Below are 9,640 nucleotides of genomic sequence, written 5' to 3'. Positions count from 1 at the left end.
CCAGTTATGGAAGGATATGTTGCCCCGCAGAGAGAGGGGGAGGGCCTCCAGTTATGGAAGGATATGGGGCCCCGCAGAGAGGGGGAGTGACTTCTTTTATTGAAGGAAATGGTCCCTGCCATGCCAAATAATGTCCCCCAGCCAAAAAGTGTTCCCCCTCCCCATCACCAATAGGATTGCATTCTTGCATTCTCTAATTGCATTCTTGCATTCTCTAATTGCATTCTTGCATTCTCTAATTGCATTCTTGCATTCTCTAATTGCATTCTTGCATTCTCTAATTGCATTCTTGCATTCTCTAATTGCATTCTTGCATTCTCTAATTGCATTCTTGCATTCTCTAATTGCATTCTTGCATTCTCTAATTGCATTCTTGCATTCTCTAATTGCATTCTTTTCACCCCCACTATGCAAACAAAATTGATATCCGTGACATTTTTTTGTTTATTAAACAAGTTTTGTTTTGCTAATAAAATAAAAACATTACTTTAAACTACTTTTGTGTGCCTTGTGAACATGACAACAACATGAAATCCATGTCTTGCTTTGTTTCAGAAACAGCAAATAAAACATGTAATCTGCTTACAGATCACAACGTCTGCTAATATACACTCCATTCATATGGAAATTCATTTGATTCATACACTGGCTTGTCTGGCTGTCATGTTTATATTTTCATTTACACTGAAATAATATCATTTCAGTAAGTCCTCTATTATAAATATATATATATATATTTTTGCATGACTCATTAGTAAACCCTTGTGGTTGAATATGTATCTATTGTAGGTCATGTGATACAACAATGAACAATGTGGAACCTCAAAGGATACCATAGAACTTACAATAATGAACACCTTGTGAAACCGCTGTGAAAACCAATCTGCCAATATTTAAGATTTCAATACATAAACTTTTTTCACGTTGGTATAAGTATCGGGAGACAGGTGTAGTAATGGGTAATAGGGGTTTTATTGACCCAAATTACAGCCTGCCATGTAAAGGCACGGGGACAAAGACCGAAACAAACACGGATACAAAACACAGGGTTGAAACCCAAACAAAAGAGCGAGGAGTACCTCAAATAAATGCCCGGGACGAGACCCATAATACATACACTGGACGAAGATATAAAAGAATGTGATTGATAAACAAAAGGTTGTTTCACTTGCCCAGCTGTCCACCTCCTTGACAATTCCCCGTCAGAAGAAGCGTAGATTGATTTTGGTAAATATGCGCTTCACTCCGAAATGGCCAGCATGCATCTAGATCAGCACGGCCTCCTTCTCCTCCTTAGTACAAATCCCCCTCCTGTGTGGCTGGCCATCCTTAACCTTTCTCTCTGTTTCTCTCTCCCCATTAATCTCTCTCTCATTCTCTTCACACCTCTCTCACTCTTCCTTTCATCCTATCTTTCTCACTTTCTCCCCCCTCATTCTCTCTGTGTCTGTCAAGCAAAGACACCTAGTTAAGAGCATATGGAATGACCATAATTGCTTACACCTATCCATTTGATTGGTCAGGTTTAACTTATAGCTAGATACGTCAACATGACATGCATACAGTTGATGTCGGAAGTTTACATACACTTAGGTCGGAGTCATTAAAACTTGTTTTTCAACAGCTCCACAAATGTCTTGTTAACAAACTATAGTCCCTCTCATCAAACTATAGTCAAGGCCTACCTTCAAACTCAGTGCCTCTTTGCTCTTTGCCTGACAGTCTCTATGGGGGTGCCACAGGGTTCAGTTCTTGGACCGACTCTCTTCTCTGTATACATCAATGAGGTCGCTCTTGCTGCTTGTGAGTCTCTGATCCACCTCTACGCAGACGACACCATTCTGTATACTTCTGGCCCTTCTTTGGACACTGTGTTAACAACCCTCCAGGCAAGCTTCAATGTCATACAACTCTCCTTCCGTGGCCTCCAATTGCTCTTAAATACAAGTAAAACTAAATGCATGCTCTTCAACCGATCGCTACCTGTACCTGCCCTCCTGTCCAACATCACTACTCTGGACGGCTCTGACTTAGAATACGTGGACAACTACAAATACTTAGGTGTCTGGTTAAACTGTAAACTCCCTTATCTCACCTCATTTGCTCACATCGTATATAGACTTGTTTATAATGTATTATTGACTGTATGTTTGTTTTACTCCATGTGTAACTCTGTGTCGTTGTATGTGTCGAACTGCTTTGCTTTATCTTGGCCAGGTCGCAATTGTAAATGACAACATGTTCTGAACTTGCCTACCTGGTTAAATAAAGGTGAAATAAAATAAATGAAATCATGGAAAAATAAAAACAAATCAGCCAAGACCTCAGAAAATAAAATTGTAGACCTCCACAAGTCTAGTTCATCCTTGGGAGCAATTTCCAAATGGCTGAAAGTACCACGTTCATCTGTACAAACAATAGTACGCAAGTATATTATAAACACCATGGGACAACAAAGCTGCCAAATTGCTCAGGGAGGAGACGTGTTCTGTCTCCTACAGGTTAACATACTTTGGTGCGAAAAGTGCTAATCAATCCCAGAACAACAGCAAAGGACCTTGTGAATATGTTGGAGGAAACAGGTACAAAAGTATCTATATCCACAGTAAAACAAGTCCTATATCGACATAACCTGAAAGGCAATTTAGCAAGGAAGAAGCCACTGCTCCAAAACCTAAAAAAATCCAGAATACGGTTTTCAACTGCACATGGGGACAAAGATCGTATTTTTTTGAGAAATGTCCTCTGGTCTGATGAAACAAATATCGAAGTGTTTGGCCATAATGACCATCGTTATGTTTGGAGGAAAAAGGGGGAGGCTTGCAAGCCGAAGAACACCATCCCAACCGTGAAGCACGTGGGTGGCAGCATCATGTTGTGGGGGTGCATTGCTGCAGAAGGGGCTGGTGCACTTCACAAAATAGATGACATCACGAGGAAAGAAAATTAGGTGGATATATTGAAGCAACATCTCAAAACATCAGTCAGGAAGTTAAAGCTTTATCGCAAATCGGTCTTCCAAATGGACAATGACTACAAGCATACTTCCAAAGTTGTGGCAAAATTGCTTAAGGAGAACAAAATCAAGGTATTGGAGTGGCCATCACAAAGCCCTGACCTCAATCCTATAGAACATTTTTGAGCAGAAGAGAAAAGGCTTGTGTGAGCAAGGAAGCCTACAAACCTAGCTCTGTTACACCAGCTTCGTCAGGAGGAAAGGGCAATTTTCACATTCTTAAAATAAAGTGATGATCCTATCTGACCTAAGACAGGGAGTTTTTACTAGGACTAAAAGTCAGGAATTGTGAAACACTGAGTTTAAATGTATTTGGCTAAGGTGTATGTAAACTTCAGACATCAAATGTATATCTACCACCAGGGAACAGTAGTATCTATCTATCCAGGAGGGGGCAGTGATGTCCCAGTGTGACCTGTCCTTACAGTAACATCTATCTCTCCAGCAGGGGGCAGTGATGTCTCAGTGTGACCTGGCCTTACAGTAGCATCTATCTGTCCAGCAGGGGGCAGTGATTTCCCAATGTGACCTGGCCTTACAGTAGTACATCAACACATACAGTACTATACCATACTGGAACTATAAACCCTTCCAGGTTCCTAACCTGAACTAGAAGGTATGATCAGTGTAGCACCCTAACTTAATAGGACACAAACATTGAAAATGAATTGTCTAAACCATGAGAAAATACCAACCATTATTGGCATCTAATTATGTAAAAAAACCATTTAAAAAACACTATAATTTAATCTATAAACTGTCACATAAGACATAGTCAAGGTTTGGCTTTGTTCCAAGATGTTAAATTGTGTAAAGCCAACAGTAGCAATTGTAGTCACAGACATATATAAAAAATGCAATGAGCGGCGCGAATCAGCTGTGACTGCAGTATCCATATAGATGAGGTATGTACTGTAATGTCCTTGTAGAGGCGGTCTGTAGTGTCATATCCTTGTAGAGGTATGTACTGTAGTGTCCATACAGAGGAGGTCTGTAATGTAGTGTCCTTGAAGAGGAGGTCTGTAATGTAGTGTCTCTATAGTGGAGGTCTGTACTGTAGTGTTCTTATAGAGGACGTCTGTAATGTAGTGTCCTTATAGAGGAGGTCTGTACAGTACTGTAGTGTCCTTATAGAGGAGGTCTGTACAGTACTGTAGTGTCCTTGTAGAGGAGGTCTCTACTGTACAGTCGTGGCCAAAAGTTTTGAGAATGACACAAATATACACTTTCACAAAGTCTGCTGCCTCAGTTTGTATGATGGCAATTTGCATATACTCCAGAATGTTATGAAGAGTGATCAAATCAATTGCAATTAATTATTTCAAAGTCCTTCTTTGCCATGAAAATGAACTGAATCCCCCAAAACATTTCCACTGCATTTCATCCCTATCACAAAAGGACCAGCTGAGATCATGTCAGTGATTCTCTCGTTAACACAGGTATGAGTGTTGACAAGGACAAGGCTGGAGATCGCTCTGTCATGCTGTTTGTGTTTGAAAAACAGACTGGAAGTTTCAAAAGGAGGGTGGTGGTTGGAATCATTGTTCTTCATCTGTCAACCATGGTTACCTGAAAGGAAATGCATGCCGTCATCATTGCTTTGCACAAAAAGGGCTTGACAGGCAAGGATATTGCTGCCAGTAAGATTGCACCTAAATCAACTATTTATCGGATCATCAAGAACTTCAAGGAGGGTGGTTCAATTGTTGTGAAGAAGGCTTCAGGGAGCCCAAGAAAGTCCAGCAAGCTCCAGGACTGTCTCCTAAAGTTGATTCAGCTGCGGGATCGGGGCACCACAAGATCAAAGCTTGCTCAGGAATGGCAGCAGGCAGGTGTGAGTGCATCTGCACGCACAGTGAGGCAAAGACTTTTGGAGGATGGCCTGGTGTCAAGAAGGGCAGCAAAGAAGCCACTTCTCTCCAGGAAAAACATCAGGGACAGACTGATATTCTGCAAAAGGTACAGGGATTGGACTGCTGAGGACTGGGGTAAAGTCATTTTCTCTGATGAATCCCCTTTCCGATTGTTTGTTTGGGGCATCCGGAAAAAAAGCTTGTCCGGAGAAGACAAGATGAGCGCTACCATCAGTCCTGTGTCATGCCAACAGTAAAGCATCTTGAGACTATGCATGTGTGGGATTGCTTCTCAGCCAAAGGAGTGGGCTCACTCACAATTTAGCCTAAGTACACATCCATTAATAAAGAATGGTACCAACACATCCTCCGAGAGCAACTTCTCCCAACCATCCAGGAACAGTTTGGTGACGAACAATGCCTTTTCCAGCATGATGGATCACCTTGCCATAAGGAAAAAGTGATAACTAAGTGGCTTGGGGAATAAAACATCAATATTTTGGGTCCATGTCCAGGAAACTCCCCAGTCCTTAATCCCACTGAGAACGTGTGGTCCATCCTCAAGAGGCGGGTGGACAAACAAAAACCCGCAAATTGTGATAAACTCCAAGCATTGATTATGCAGGAATGGGCTGTCATCAGTCAGGATGTGGCCCAGAAGTTAATTGGCAGCATGCCAGTGCGGATTGCAGAGGCCTAGAAAAAGAAGAGTCAACACTGCAAATATTGACTCTTTGCATCAACTTCATGTAATTGAATTCATGTAAACACTTTTGAAATGCTTATAATTATACTTCAGTATTCCATAGTAACATCTGACAAAAATATCTAAAGACACTGAAAAAGCAAACTTTGTGAAAATGTATATTTGTGTCATTCTCAAAACCTTTGGCCATGACCGGAGGTCTCTACTGTAGTGTCCTTGTAGAGGAGGTCTGTACTGTAGGACACTTGTAGAGGAGGTCTGTATTGTAGTGTCCTTATAGAGGAGGTCTGTACTGTAGTGTCCTTATAGAGGAGGTCTGTACTGTAGTGTCGTTGTAGAAGAGGTCTGTACTGTAGTGTCCTTATAGCGTAGATCTGTACTGTAGTGTCCTTATAGAGGAGGTCTGTATTGTAGTGTCCTTATAGAGGACGTCTGTACTGTAGTGTCGTTGTAGAGGAGGTCTGTATTGTAGTGTCCTTATAGAGGAGGTCTGTATTGTAGTGTCCTTATAGAGGAGGTCTGTATTGTAGTGTCCTTATAGAGGAGGTCTGTACTGTAGTTTCCTTATAGAGGAGGTCTGTTTGTAGTGTCCTTATAGAGGAGGTCTGTACTGTAGTGTCCTTGTAGAGGAGGTCTGTATTGTATTGTCCTTATAGAGGTGGTCTGTACTGTAGTGTTGTTGTAGAGGAGGTCTGTACTGTAGTGTCCTTATAGAGGAGGTCTGTACTGTAGTGTCCTTATAGAGGAGGTCTGTACTGTAGTGTCCTTATAGAGGAGGTCTGTACTGTAGTGTCCTTATAGAGGAGGTCTGTACTGTAGTATCGTTGTAGAAGAGGTCTGTAGTGTAGTGTCCTTATAGAGGAGGTCTGTACTGTAGTGTCGTTGTAGAAGAGGTCTGTACAGTAGTGTACACGTAGAGGACCCAGCAGAGCGTGAGAACACACAGGTAGGGGTTCTTTCAGACACACCTATGGCAGGGAGGAAGAGATGTTAGCAAACATACTTTCATCTAGCTAAAAATGGATAACACCCTTAACGCAATTTAGATTAGTTTTAACTTTTTTGGGACTGGGGGGCAGTATTGAGTAGCTTGGATAATAACTTCTTGACACACCCATCCCGTTAGCTGGATCATTTTTTGTCAACATCCGTTGAATTGCAGAGCACCAAATTCAAATTAAATTACTAAAAATATTTTATTTTCATGAAATCACAAGTGCAATATAGCAAAACACAGCTTAGCTTGTTGTTAATCCACCTGGCGTGTCAGATTTCAAAAAAGCTATTTGGCGAAAGCATACCAAGCGTTTATGTAAGGACATCTCTCTCAGCAGACAAAACATTACAAACAGCTAGCAGCAAAGTAGATTGTTCCCGAAAGTCAGAAAAGCAATAAAATGAATCACCTACCTTTGATGATCTTCGGATGTTAGCACTCACGAGACTCCCAGTTCCACAATAAATGTTCCTTTTGTTCCATAAAGATTATTTTTATATCCAAAATACCTCCATTTGGTTGGCGCGTTATGTTCAGAAATCCACAGGTTCGAGCGGTCACGACGAAGCAGACGAAAATTCCAAATAGTATCCATAAAATTCGTAGAAACATGTCAAACATTTTTCATATTCAATCCTCAGGTTGTTTCTACAATATCTAATCGATAATATTTCAACCGGACTGTATCTTCTTCAATGGGAGAGAGAGAGAGAGAGAGAATGTCTACTCCACTCTGTTGGCGGATGCAAAATGCTGCTGGCACCCAGCTATGCACGTGATCTTTCTCGCTCATTTTAAAAAATAAAATCCTGCAACTATGTCTAAAGACTGTTCACACCTCGGGGAAGCCATAGGAAAAGGAATCTGGTTGATCTCCCTTTAAATGGAATGAAGGCATGCATTGGAACAGAGAGCTTTCAGGAAAAACAGCACTTCCTAGTTGGATTTTCCTCAGGTTTTCACTTGCAATATCAGTTCTGTTATACTCACAGACAATATTTTGACAGTTTTGGAAACTTTAGAGTGTTGTCTATCCTAAACTGACAATTACATGCATATTCTATATTCTGGGCCTGAGGAATAGGCAGTTTCATTTGGGTACATTTTACATCCAAACATCAAAATACTGCCCCCTACACTCAACAAGATAAGGTGCCCCGAATAAACTGCCTGCCTCTCAGGCCCAAAAGCTAGAATATGCATAATATTAGTATATTTGGATGGAAAACACTCTGAAGTTTCTAAAACTGTTTGAATGATGTCTGTGAGTATAACAGAACTCATATGGCAGGCAAAAACCTGAGAAAAAAAACAACCCGGAAGTGGGACATCTGAGGTTTGTAGTTTTTCAAGTAATTGCCTATTGAATATACAGCGTCTATGGGGTCATATTCCAATCCCAAGGCTTCCACTAGATGTCAACCATCTTTAGTGTCATGCAGGTGAAAGAGGACCCAAAAGCGACTTAACAGAAACAGAGTTTATTTAAGTCCAAACAGGGAATAACAGAAATCCTCTAGTCTGTAGAGGGGAATAACTGGAGAAGCGGCCACAGACTGCAGGTCGCTTTTCGGGTAGGCGCAGGCCGTAGTAGACAGAGACACCTGCTCACACGCAGCATCTGATGAAGGCAAAAAACACGACAGGACAGGGCGATACACAATCACAGCAAAAACACGACAGGACAGGGCGAAACGCAATCACAGCATGGTGAATACTAAACAAGGAACCGACGGGACAGGAACGGAACACAAAGGAATAAATAGGGACTCTAATCAGGGGAAAGGATCGGGAACAGGTGTGGGAAGACTAAATGATGATTAGGGGAATAGGAACAGCTGGGAGCAGGAACGGAACGATAGAGAGAAGAGAGAGCGAGAGAGTGAGAGGGGGAGGGGGAGAGAGAGGGATAGAAAGAGGGAAAGAACCCAATAAGACCAGCAGAGGGAAACGAACAGAATGGGGAGCACAGGGACAAGACATGATAATAAATGACAAACATGACATTTAGAACCTTGTTTCAGGCTTCTACTGTGAAGGGGGAGCGATTGAGAGCTGTTTGAGCCAGGTGTCTGGCAGAGTGCCATGAGCTCAGTCTCGTGCACCCCCCGTGAGAGTTAGCTGCATTCCATTGAATTCTAAAGACAAAGGAATTGTCTTGAAACATTATTGAAGATAATGAACTTTCGTCTGGACTTGCCCACGCCTCGTGAGTTTGGATTTGTGAACTAAACGCATGAACAAAAAGGAGGTATTTGGACATAAATGATGGACTTTATCGAACAAAACAAACATTTATTGTGGAACTGGGATTCCTGGGAGTGCATTCTGATCAAGATCATCAAAGGTAAGTGAATATTTATAATGCTATTTCTGACTTTCGTGACACCTCTCCTTTTTTGGAAAATGGCTGTATGTTTTTCTGTGTCTAGTTGCTGACCTAACATAATCTCAAGGTGTACTTTCGCCGTAAAGCCTTTTTGAAATCTGACACAGCAGTTCCATTAAGGAGAAGTTTATCTATATTTCCCTGCATAACACTTGTAACTTTTATCAATGTTTATTATGAGTATTTCTGTAACTTGATGTGGCTCTCTGTACTTTCACCGGATGTTTGTTTGAGACAATGCATTTCTGAACATAACACACCAATTTCAAATGAGGTTATTGGACATATATATTACCTTTATCGAACAAAATACACTTTTATTGTGTGACATGAAGTCCTGTGAGTACCATCTGATGAAGATCATCAAAGGTTAGTGATTAATTTAATCGCTATTTATGACTTTTGTGAGGGCTCTCCTTGGCTGGAAAATGACTTTATGGTTTTCTGTGACTTGGTGCTGACCTAACATAATCGTTTGGTGTGCTTTCGCCGTGAAGCCTATTTGAAATCGGACACCGTGGCTGGATTTACAAGAAGTTTATCTTTAAATTGGTGTAAAATACTTGTATGTTTGAGGAATTATTTTTATTTTTTATATGGCGCGCTGCAATTTCACTGGCTTTTGGCAAGATGGGACGCTACCGTCCCACATATCCCAGAGGTTTTTAATTAAGCAATG

Source organism: Oncorhynchus gorbuscha, linkage group LG13 (genome assembly GCF_021184085.1).
Source record: "Oncorhynchus gorbuscha isolate QuinsamMale2020 ecotype Even-year linkage group LG13, OgorEven_v1.0, whole genome shotgun sequence".
NCBI classification, from domain to species: Eukaryota; Metazoa; Chordata; class Actinopteri; order Salmoniformes; family Salmonidae; genus Oncorhynchus; species Oncorhynchus gorbuscha.
Note: the sequence above shows the minus strand (reverse complement) of the source record.